Source organism: Myotis brandtii, unplaced genomic scaffold (genome assembly GCF_000412655.1).
Source record: "Myotis brandtii unplaced genomic scaffold, ASM41265v1 scaffold634, whole genome shotgun sequence".
In the NCBI taxonomy this organism is placed as follows: domain Eukaryota; kingdom Metazoa; phylum Chordata; class Mammalia; order Chiroptera; family Vespertilionidae; genus Myotis; species Myotis brandtii.
The window spans coordinates 921,833-934,271 of NW_005370427.1; positions in this window are offsets into that span (position 1 = coordinate 921,833).

Sequence of the window (12,439 nt, forward strand, 5' to 3'; positions counted from 1 at the left end):
CCCAGACTTTTTGTTCAGGAGAATGACAATGTTGTAGACCTGGAGGGTGTGATTCCATCTTACCAAAGGGTCCCCCACACACCAGCTGGCCCAGGGAGGAGACCCGCCTGTGTGCGCCGCTGGTTGGCCTCCTGAGTGGCTTCCTGCGAGTAGACAGAACGGACCTGGTCAACTTGAACCTGAACACGGGGACATCCATGCGTTGAGGCTCTGTGGGATGGAGCTCACCAAGGGTGATTGTCACTTTATGTTAAATTCAAGGTTAAATCAGTTGCTGTTGCTGGGAGCACACAGTGAGGCTGTACGTCTGAGCTTTAGGATCCAGGTTTCCTCCAGGAAGCGGCTGGGTCTGCCAGCCCAGGTCTGCGCTCTGACTATTACTAGAGTCTGTTGGACATCGTTGACCTACTCATTCAACCTTGATTCTTGTTGCTAAGCAACGCCCTCGTTCCATGGCCAAAGGAAATGCTTGTCCCTTCTGTGGCTCCACAGAACCCAGGGACCATGGTGCTTGGATTTTCTGTGATGGTTATTCGTTCAGTTTGGGAGGAAACTAGAAGATTTCTCCACTATAGATCCACCTGGGTAACGTCGTATCCTTTTCGGCAGCACAATTAACCTATTTGGAGCACAGCCGTTTTCACGCTGAGCTCACTGACCACAGTGTTTGAGGAATTGAGCACAGCAGAGATGGACGAATTTGAAGCAGACCAGGGGCTGAGCCCTCAAAGAGCAAAGGTCTCCAGCGTCCCACAGTGGTCATGCCCCAGGCCACGCGCTGCTCACTTGAACACGGCTCCTTGTGTGCAGCTCAGTCGGGGGACTACTCTGTCAAGCCGAGCCCCATGTTAGGTCCCAGGTTATAGGGGGACCCACCTCTTGAGTAGGATCCCGAGAAAGGAAAATATGGTGTGAAAAGGTCCCAGTGGTAGCCTGGCAACGGGGGTCTCAGAAACTGGGCCTGTGCGCTGAGTTTATCCCAGGAATTTGCAGACCAGCCAGTGTCCAGGGGGGAGAGAGGTGACGGTTACCACCTGCCAGGCGGTGTGGGTGTCAGGGGCTTGCTTCTTGACTTGGCTTCCTCTGATGAACATAAGATTGGTAGAGTTTTGGTCAATGCTGTTTCCACCCAAAATTAACAAAAAGTTGACAAATGCATAGTGAATACATACCACAAAGCCAGAGCAGTTACTTAAGTCATACTGTGTAAACCTTCCGGTGCTCTTTGAAAACAGCTACTATTTGTGACATTTTAGGGGATGGGTGCTCATGGAGACCAAGGGATTTGTCCCAAATGTGTATCCAGCCACAGCCCAATGGAGATTGGAGCCCGAATCTGTGGGATGCTTCAAAGCTAAGAGGAATGTGGTTTTTACACAACAAAGCCGGGCCTGTTTCTGTCTGGGCTGGACCGTCCCTGTCTGGGCTGGACTTCCTGTCTGGGCTGGACTTTCCTGGGAGAATTCTGTGTTATTGGCACACACAGCACCTCCTCTAAGCTGAAGGCTGCACAAGAGTTGCTCAAACCTGGTGTATTTCACTCCTCAAGGTGGCCTTGACCGGTCCTACCCCGTTACCGGAATAGTGTCCCCTGTTCCTGTTACTTCCTGCTGCAGCTTAGGTTGGTACTGTGACCTCTGAACAAACTTCTCCAGGTCCTCTCTGATCTGATCGCCCGCCCCCCCCACCCCCAACATCAAGGGCATTCCTGGCAGAAACGGTCTCTCCTAAGCGTTTGTGTTGAAATGAACTGGTGTCAAGATTTGATCTTTGAGAATAGCAGCCGGTGGCACGATTTCACACTGTTTACTGAAACATATAGACGCCGTCTCGCACAATCTGGTCCAGGCCAGCATGTCCCCGTTAGCTACACATTGCACCCGGGGGCCCGCCTAGGAGCAGCGCTGCCTTTGTCTCCCAGTCAGGGCCCCTCGCACCCGGGGGTTTGCAGCGGAGTCGCGCCAAGGCTTGGCCAGAAGTGACGGAGCTTCTGCCGACTGACTTCCTTCAGCATCTCTTAAAGGGGCGGAGAGGCTCCGTGACCATAACTCCGGGTTGGTTGGTTGTTCTCGAGATTAATTTGAAGAGCACTAGAGGGGACCTCGGCTAAAGGTGTAAATTATAGTGAACACCTTTCAAGAGAATCAATATCCCTGAAAACGGGCTTTTCCATGCTTTGCCCACAAGGACGTCCCCAGCCTCACCTCCTCTCAGCGTTTGGTTTCCATCACGAGGCAACGCAAACGGTTGACGAAAGCCCAGATGTGCTCAGATCTTTTATTTGCCACATTCCTTTCCCTGGAGTCCATTCTTTCGAAAAACAAAACAAAACGCAGTGAGATGGTGCTGTCGGCATTAATGCTTTTCCCAAATGCATCTTTAATGTGTTTTCCAAAGCGAGATGAGCAGAGAGGCGAGCAAAAGCCACAAATTATGCAAACCTTCCACTGCGACTGAAAAATCTGGCTGCACATAGAAGCTGCACTGGTGACTGCAGTCAGAGTGGATTGTGGCCTCAGGGTCTGGAACAGAAGGTGCGATGAACCTTCGAGGCTCACAGCGTGGCATCACGTGCGGTCCTCAGGCTCAAGATAAAGCATGTGCAGCTCCCACCACAGAGCCACCACAGTCGGGGCGGTGGGCGTGACGTTGCGGCCACATGTGCCACCTGGTGCCACTGCCACGGGGAACTTAGAAAGGAGAGCAGCCGATGGAAGGAGGAGCCGCTGAGCTCCTGTGTGCCCCTGAGCACACCCCTGTGTCTGCTCTCTGAAACGTCAATGACAGGTTTATTTCGAGCCGTGTGAAAATTCTGACTTCAGTGTAACGTTGTCTTATGTAGCCTGTCATGGTCGCTGCCGATTCTGTTACATGCACACAGAACCCAGATTCAAGTTCACATCGTCGCTTCACCCCCCCACCCTCCAGTCAGGACCCCCAGAGCCACGGAATCAACGTTTACTCTCCGGGGAGAAAGCTGGTTTGGGGGGCGCCAAACCTGGTGGAAATGTCTTCTTTATTTAACTGGACTAAAGCACCAAGCGAGTAACAGTTACTGATGGAACAGAGCACGTCCCTGCCTCAGCATTCACTCTGCTGGAAATGTGCTGCCGAGCACATTTCTACCGACATTCTCATTTCTACGTAGAAAAGGGAGAAATAGACACCACAGAAGAGCACGGCTTGTTTTTGTTTTGTTTTATTTATTTTTAAAATTGTTTTATTGATTTTTAGAGAGAGAGGAAGGGAGAGGGAGAGGGAGAGAGAGAAAAACATCACTGTGATGTGAGAGCAACACATCCATTGGCTGCCTCCTGCAGGGCCCCACTGGGGACCTGAGTTCACAACATGGGCATGTGCCTTGACTGGAATCAAACCAGCAGCCCCTGGTGCACGGGACAATGCCCAACCCACTGAGCCACACCAGCCAGCGCAAGTACGCTTTCTGCAAACCGGATGGAGGGGAGGTCTAAAATGTGCTAAATAATAATAATAAAATAATAAAAATAAAAATAAAATGTGTGCTAGCCTCATCGCAGAGACCAGCCAGGTCTACAAAGGCAACCATCACAGACCAAACCCGAGAGAGGGAATGAAGTGAACATGGTGTAAAGGTGCTGTTGCATTGGCTGAAAACTCCCCTATTCATACTGTGGACGAAAGGGGCCACATGCTGACCTGACAAGCTCAGGGGAGGCCTGTGTGGCGGTCTTGCAAACTCAGACCTAAAGTCACCACAAAGGATGGTCTGAAATTAAACTTTAACTAAAAGCAGTTATGGTGGGCAGTTACGTCCTAGGCCAGTATCTTCACTGACAAGGTCAACCTTTACCTTAACTGAGCCTATCTGTCTGTTTGCATCTATGATAACATACCCTTGTAATGTCTGGGTAACTTGTGACTTCCCTTTATCTGGAGCCCCTGGGGCACAACCAAATGTGCTGGGAGCCAGGACAGAGACCACAGATTCCTTCATTATCATGTAAATTGTTCCTGCACCCACCTAACTATGTGCCCATCATTTTACTTTTTATCCAATCCCAGGGGTTTCCCCTGCTTTGCTTTATCCCTCCTCCTTAATCTATCACCAATGAATTTCATGTAACCCACCTATGTCCCTCCTTTGATTGCAAATGTATAAATACAATTGAACCCCCGCCATTCTCCGGAGCATTATCTCAATTCGTTGAGGTTCTGCTTCCCGGCATATGTTGACAGTTTGGCTCAAATAAACTCACAAAAATTCTTTACAGGTTTCAATGGTTTTTTACGTTAATATTACATTAACATCAAATTAAAAAACAACAGCCCTGACCAGTTTGGCTCAGTGGATAGAGCATCGGCCTGCGGACTCAAGGGTCCCAGGTTTTTTTCCGGTCAAGGGCATGTACCTTGGTTGCGGGCACATCCCCAGTGGGAAGTGTGCAGGAGGCAGCTGATCGATGTTTCTCTCTCATCGATGTTTCTAACTCTCTATCCCTCTCCCTTCCTCTCTGTAAAAAATCAATACAAATATATTTTAAAAAACCAAGTAACTAACAACCCACCATCTACAATCTCATCATTTCATAAAAATGAATATTTTAACATTGAAAAGGAATGAAAACAATAAATTCAATAAAGTAATAAGTTGGCTTTCGGGAATGTCAGCCAGTATTTCCTGCTGGTCTCATTTTCTTCCAGGTAGGTACACATTTTGTTAGCCAAGTCCTGTTCTAAAGAGGGATTTGGGAGATTTTTCAAATAGGCCAATGACTGTGTACTGCAGTTCTGTTCGAAGGTATTTTTTGCATGCTGTTTCCCTTTCTCGAAAGTAAATCATTAATGACATGAAGGAGGTCTTATTGAACCTAGTATCTGCCACAGTGAGGGGAGTGCCCAGCTCAGAATATGAACACGATACTGCGTGAATGGGAGATTTATTCATGAAGGCAACACACCCGCTGCAGACAGATGGGGTTGTTAGGATTTCTTAGGCTGAATTGAAATTCTTCCCCAGATCTCCCCGTTCTGCTGCAGAGAACAACTCTTCCTGCTCTCCAACAGCAAGCTTGCAAATGCTCAGCCGCCCTTTCTTACTCAGGCACAAGCCTCAGCTCTGCACATGCTCCTGTGAGGAAGATGTTCAGACACGGTCCACTTCCTGGTCCCTCCACGGGCTCAGCCAGGCTCGCTGTGCTTCCTCTCTGGTCGGGCAGCTCTGCGGGGCTTCGTGCCGGGGCCTGGGTCAGGTTGTGGCCCATACGTAGCCCTTCGCCAGCTGGAAGTACAATTGAGATGACTGCGACCCTTTCCTCTACTACCATTTTCTGTGTTCTGTTTTTTTCTGTGTTCATCACTTGGAAATACTAACCTTCACCCTGCACTACAGAGTTTAAAAATTAATTTAAAATACTGTTTTAATGAAGTACTAATTTAAATAATATCTTAACTAAATCACATTTATCACACCCCAACAAAAATGATCACATTATTTTGAAATTCCTTCCTGTGTTCAATTCCACAGGGCTCCGCAGGAAAGCGCTCATCCTGCAGAGAGCCCCGTGTGTTTGGGGCTTAGTGGTTGAATGTGAGTATTTTTAGACAAAAACACACATCCCAAGCACAACAAAACCTTTTCTACTAAATCTCTTCCTCGTTTCACGTGGGTGCAGGTGTCTTTCCTTCACCCTCCGGGCGCGCCCTCCCCCTTATCCCAGAGCTTTCTGCCCTTGAAAGGGTCCTCTGACGAGAGCCCACCTGTGCTTTCATTGATGGCCAGTTCAGCCAAGTGGGAGGATGGACACCATGGAAACCCCAACAACCACAATTTGGAGGCTTCCCCCTTCTAGAGTCAGTACACATTTAGCAGCCAAAGGCCCTAACTCACACATATGACCATGGGTCTTAGTCACAGATATTATCAAGAATTACCACAATATTATGTGTGTGCTGTGTGTGTATGTACTAGTATGTGTATACACTGTGTGCATATCTGTGTATACTTTTTGTGTGTGCATGTGTGTATACTCTGTGTGTGCATATACTCTGTGTGTGCATGTGTGTGTAAACTCAGTGTGTGTGACGTGTATGTATAACATTAAAAGACAGTCATGGGAATGACCTGTGGATGAGAATCCTCATCAACGTTTGATTGGATGGAGTTCAGGATGAGGAACAGTGAAATGGGAGATTTCCCCACAATGAAATAACCAATTGTTATTGTTAATATATCGACTTGAATGAACGATGGGTCAATAAGGAGACAGTTGAAGGAAAGGAGTTCTCCTGAGCCTTTACAACAGGGAACCCATGGTGCTGATGTCTCCTATCACCGTGTCCTTATTCCTGACCCAGATCCAATCTACTCCCCTCTGGAATTTCAGAATTAGGAAAAGTGGTACTGTTGTATCAATTATTTGAAGGACGTGGACAGTTATTAAACTGTGGGAGAGGAGGAGAAAACAAACATTAATCTGAATCTTGTTATTAATGTCTCCTGTTGAAAATGCACACTTAGAACAGAAGGAACATGATTCCTTGTTCACCACATTAACGCTGAAGTTTTTAAAGTGTAAGCAGTAACTGCAAGGCTTCTTGACGTGGTAGCAATGTGCTTACCAAGGAAAGCAGCAAGTCCAGGTCCTCCTCCTCCATGGCGGGGCCCCGGTGTGGAGATGGATCCGGGCAGCGGTGCGGGGAGGGGCGGGCTGACTGAGGAGGAGCCTCTCTCTGACCAGAATACCTTCCTGCTCAGCCCGAGGAGGGCACTGCTCAGAGAAAGATGAGGAGCCAGCAGAATGGGGTTGAAAACCTGCTTACTCTCCAGATTAGCAGCGGAGGTGGAGGGGGAATCGTGGGGTGAGCTGTGTCAGAGACAAGTGGGGAGTCCCCACAGAGAGCTGACCGTGTAAGCACCCGCCCAGGGGACTCTGAGCAGCCGGCCACCCTGCAAAGCTTGAATGGAGGCTCATCATGAGTTGCACTGAGCACCCTGCAGTCCCGCCAGCCAGGAGTCTAGCATATGGCCCATGGGCACGCGCCCTTTATACTGCAGTTCCACCACCCAAGCAAGGAGTGTGGCACTGAAATGCGATCACTGTCCTCTGAGCCTGTTCTTTTTGGTGCTAGGAGCGACGTGGGTGAGAAGGGGTGTGGAGCAGGCAGCAGGCCCAGTTCTGCCTACTCGTCCACTCTGGACTCCAAGCAAACGTGCTCCGCTGTGCACAGGTGTACGTCGGTACACCAAGGGACTTTCAGATGCTGGGATGTGGGAGGTGCACATGCTTGCAGGGTTTAGCATACAATTAAATTGTTTGAACCAAACAGGTCCAGAATGGAGATTTGAGATTTATTTCACCATGAATTCAGCAACTGAACATAACGTAGAATCATTTATTTTATTTTAAAAATCTTTTGGTTTCAAAGCATTGAGCGATATGGGTTTAGCAGAAGGCTGTTGTTACCTAGCTAAGATGATTTCTTCCTCCATTGACAGCTATATCTCAAATAATATCATCATTCTCTTCATCAAAATATAAAAACATGGTGTCTTGGTGGACATCAATATGGTTTCAAACTCTCCCATGCATGTCGGGAAGCAAAAGATGCTGTTACATTAGTATTTGAAAAAAAATGTCAAGAGGCAGAGTCTGACAAAATGAACAGAGAAGCAATTTGTTTTAAGTGTAAGATCATGAAAAGGCCTAAGGACGGGGGCCAGCCACACAGGGGGGCGATGACTGCAGTGAACATCGGGTGAAGCAGGGGCGGGGGAGCGTCAGAAACCCGTGTGTAAGTAGGATTTTTGTGAAGTGCTGTGTACATGCAGAAAAATGCTCGGCCGCTTTACCCAGCTGGATGACTTCTGAAAACTGAAGAAACCCACATAACCAGAACGTGGACCAAGAATCAAAATATTCCTAGCCAAGTTCTCCATGGTGCATGATGTAGTCACCACATCCACTCTTGAGGTAACCCAGACCTGAATTCTGACACCGCAGGTGGATTTTGCTAAAACCCGTTCCTCCCCGGCCAGCCATTGCGGCCACCTGGCACGGCACCTGCCACACCCCGAGCCTGCGCTGCGCTGTCCAGGCCTGAAGTGGACCCTGCGAGGTGGGCTCCCTGCTGCCTGCATGTCAGAGTCTGAAGGCAGCGGCCTGTGCTCACGGCCTGGTCCCTCCAACCTTAGGGAACCATGTGCCAGGCAGCGCCTCAACGTTCCTGATTTCCATGGTGCCCCGATTTCCTCGGTGTCCCCAAATTCCTCAGTGTCCCCGAATTCCTCAGGGTCCCTGAATTTCTGGGGGTCCCTGAATTCCTTGTTGTCCCCAAATTCCTCGGGGTCCCTGAATTCCTTGGTGTCCCCAAATTCCTCAGTGTCCCTGAATTCCTCAGTGTCCCTGAATTCCTTGGTGTCCCCGAATTCCTCAGTGTCCCCAAATTCCTCGGTGTCCCTGAATTCCTTGGGGTCCCTGAATTCCTTGGTGTCCCCAAATTCCTGGGTGCCCCTGAATTCCTTGGGGTCCCTGAATTCCTGGGGGTCCCTGATTTCCTCAATGTCCCCGACTTCCACATGAGTTTTTCTACCATGGAGCTCTCATTTCTTTGCAAAGAAAGAAAGCTCCCTCACAAGTTAAACTACTGAATGTCACAGCAGCTGCCTTCACACACTTATGACACCTTGGAGTCACATTGGTTCCCCGTGGGCTTGTGTCAGGGGACACGAGAGCGCACATTGGAGGAAGGTCCCCGCCCGTCCCCTGTTGAGTCTCTGTTACCATGGCTACGTGTGGGCTGGGCAGGCAGGACTGTTAGAGACCCAGTCCCACTAAAGAGAATGACAGGTGACTGCCCCTCGGGGACATCTGTGACAGGAGGTAAAGGAATCAAAGGTCACCCGGCGCAGTGAGCAGGCAGTTCTTTGGGGTGGGCGTGGTCAGATCTGGGAGGATTTCAAAAAGAAATTGTTGTTCTCCAGTCCTGGGAGGGATAATAGAGCTAAAATAGCAGTGCCTGAGGAGTCAGCACCTCAGGCCCCTCAGGCCCCAGCACCTTACCCAGCTGCAGGTGCAGGAGGGAGGGGCCAGGGCGGGTCTGGCCTACGCAGAAGGAACTCTGTACTATTTATGCAACTTTTCTCTACATCTAAATTGATTCCCAAACTAATGATTCATTAAAAATACAAAAGAGGCTTAGGTGTCATGGAGAGGCTTTCTCACCCACCCGTCCCCACCTCTCCTCAGGCAGGTGCATTAGCTCCCGGTGCTGTCAGGCCACAGGGGTGTGTCTGCTCCCTCCCACCTCCTCCCACCCTTCCCAGGAGAGCAGGTCTTAGAAAGGAGCAGCGGAAGGTGGAAGGTGCCTCTTTGCTCTGGCTGCTGAACAGAATTCCCAGCCTGGGGCAGGGGAACCACCGGAGTGCCTTTCTCCCAGCTCTGGAAACTGCAAGTTCAAGATCGATTAGCAGGCAGGACCTGCCCCTTGGGAGGGGTCTCTACAGGGGCCCATCTGCCTTTCCATGTCCTCTCTGCTCTCTTTTTAAAAGGGCAAGAACCTCATCGTGACCTCCCCTAAGCCTAATTACCTCCCACAGCCCATCTCCAAATCTATCAAATTGGGGGGTTGGTTCACCACATGAGTTGGGGAGACACAATTCAGTCCGTAACAGTGTTGGGGGTCTTGCCAGGTAAGTGGAGACGGAGCACTGGGGAAAGACCGGGGCCTGTGTCCCAGGAGCACCCCCACCACACTCTCCTGAGGGGCGGTCACTGACACCACCCTCTCTCCTCCAGCCCAGCATCCAGGCTGAGACAGGAACACACAGGGGACGAAGAGGGTGCTGGGCAGTACAAGCACGGACGCAGACTAATAAACTAGGAAGGGCATCACCATGGCCATCTTTTATAAAAGCTGGATGGATGGGGTGAATTAGATCTGGAAGAGGCAGCCCCAAGCACATACCTATGCTGGTCTGTATACTGTGCACATGGCCTGTGAACAAGAAAAGGCCCATGGCGGGGTGGGGGTGGGGGGGAGGGGTCGGGTGTCCCTGCAGGGCTGGCGGAGCCTCTCCATCTCAGACACTGTGTTCAGGATCTACCATCTTCCCGATGGGGACTGTGGAATTTCAACCCCATAGTTCCAGACAGGATTGAAGTTTCTCTGCCACGTTACTGACCACGCCCCTGTTTTGAAATCCCGAGATAAGTAAATCCCTTGGTACGTCAGTGAATTGCTTGCATCTAATGCTCTGCTCTGTCAATCGAGCCTTCCAAGGACATTTGTCAATGCAGGACCATAGCTGTAAGTGATTTACACAGTACGTTGGACAGATACATAGAGCATTACTTCCAGTGAATACAAAGCTACTTCTTCACAGGCACACATGGAACATTCACAAAAATCAAACTAAAACACAAAGAAATCCTTAATCATATCCAAAAATCACATCATATGGACTATGCTCTTGAATGACAACTGAGAAAAAAACTAAAAAATTCTTTCTGTTTGGAAACTAATAATATATATCATTATATAAAAAGATAGCATAAGGCAGATTAATACTTAGAGCTAAAAAAAAAAAACAGAAAGAAGATGTCAAAATAAATATATAGGAGAAACCAGTGAAATCAAGAACAATAATCACATCCCCACACACAACAAAACACAAACAAGTAAAAAACCTGGAAAATAGTTCTTTAAAAATGTTAGTAAGAGACAAGAACCAAGATGGTGGCATAGGTAAATGCCTATACTTGCTGCCTCCCATAACCACATCAAAATTACAACTAAAATACAGAACAACTATCATCCAGAACCGCGGGAAAGCTGGCTGAGTGGAAGTCCTACAACTAGAGAGGTAAAGAAGAAAGCGCATTGAGACTGGTAGGAGGTGCGAAGGTGCGGACCGGTCTGGTCCAGCACCCGGGTGTGCTGCTTTTTTAGGGAGATTGCCTCTGCGGAGGCTGCCCGGAGGAGTGAGGGGTCCCAGCCCCACACCAGACCCTCAGCCAAGAGTCCTGGAGCTGGGGTAAGAAGTCTCTACGGGCGGTAAGAACTATGGATTGTAAAAACCAGTGCGGATTGGGGCTGAGTGACATGCAGGCTGGTAGAGACCCAGCTGCTCCTCTTAAATGGCTGGCACCATGAACTGAACTTACAAGTTCCCGCTTGCTCTGAGCTCCAGTGCCGGGGGAGGCTCTGGGGGACCCAGACACATATGGGGAGAAACTGGACTGTCTGGCTTCAGGGCAGGAACGTGGGGGTGGCTTGGAGGTGCTCACAGCAGTCATTGTTCCTGTGCTTGGACTTCCCTGGTTGCTGGGCTAACTGGCAACCATTTCTGTTTGTTCCGCCCTGGAGATTCCCTGAGACCCCGCCCCACCCAATTTTAACTCCACCCAAGCTGTGTGCAGAGGCTTTTGCATATGAATGGCCTGTCCTTTCTCAGCCTAAAACCTGTCAAACAAGCAGCAGCTGGGTCAGGGAGCCGCAAAGCTATCAATAAAAGACCCAAGGCTGGCATCAGCACCAGCCTGTCTTGCTTCACAGCTGGGCCTCGTCTGGGCACTTCCAAACCCGATACAAAGAGGAGGAATCTTCAGATCTCTCTGTAGATCCTGCTGGGTGGCCCCAGGCAGTGGCTGACTTTGCACCTCCCTGGAGACCCAAGAGCCAGTGTACCCAGTGGTCAGTGTGAGACCATACCAGATTACAACTCTTCACATCCATAAGCGACACATTCAAGGGGCAGACTCAGTGAGCACCAAAGCCCCACTGAAGCAAGTCCTGCCCCATAAGGGTGTCTCCTGCACAGCAGCTCTCCCACTGTAGTTGCAGCTGGTCCCCACAGCTAATTGGCCTGGAGGTTAATTCCTCCCAGTGACACCAACAGCATTCAAGGCTCAACTACAACAAAGTTGTGCACACAGCCCACCAAGGGGTGTACCAAGAGTGTCCACCTCAGGTGATTGGGGAGGCTGAGCCACTGGGCCCTATAGGACATCTAGCACAGAAAGCCACTCTATCAACTCAGGGAGACGTATCAGCTACCCAATACATAGAAACAAACACAGAGAAGCAGCCAAAATACAGAGACAAATAAACATGTCACAAATGAAAGAAATGGAAAAAAGCAGACTACTGGATATAGAGTTGGAAACCACAATTATAAGGTTACTCAAGAATCTTCTAAAAACCTCCAAGGAACTTAGTGATACCTTCAAGGATCTTAGTAAGAATGCCAAAAAATGGAAAAGGACCAGTCAGAAATTAAGCATACACTGACTGGACTGAAATAAAGAATAATATACAGGGATTCAACAGTAGATTAGAGGATCCCAAGAATGAAGTCAATGATTTGAAATACGAAGAAGCAAAAAACACCCAACCTAAAGGGAAAAAAAACCCCAAAAATATGAAGATAGTGTAAGGAGCCTCTGGGACAACTTCAAGC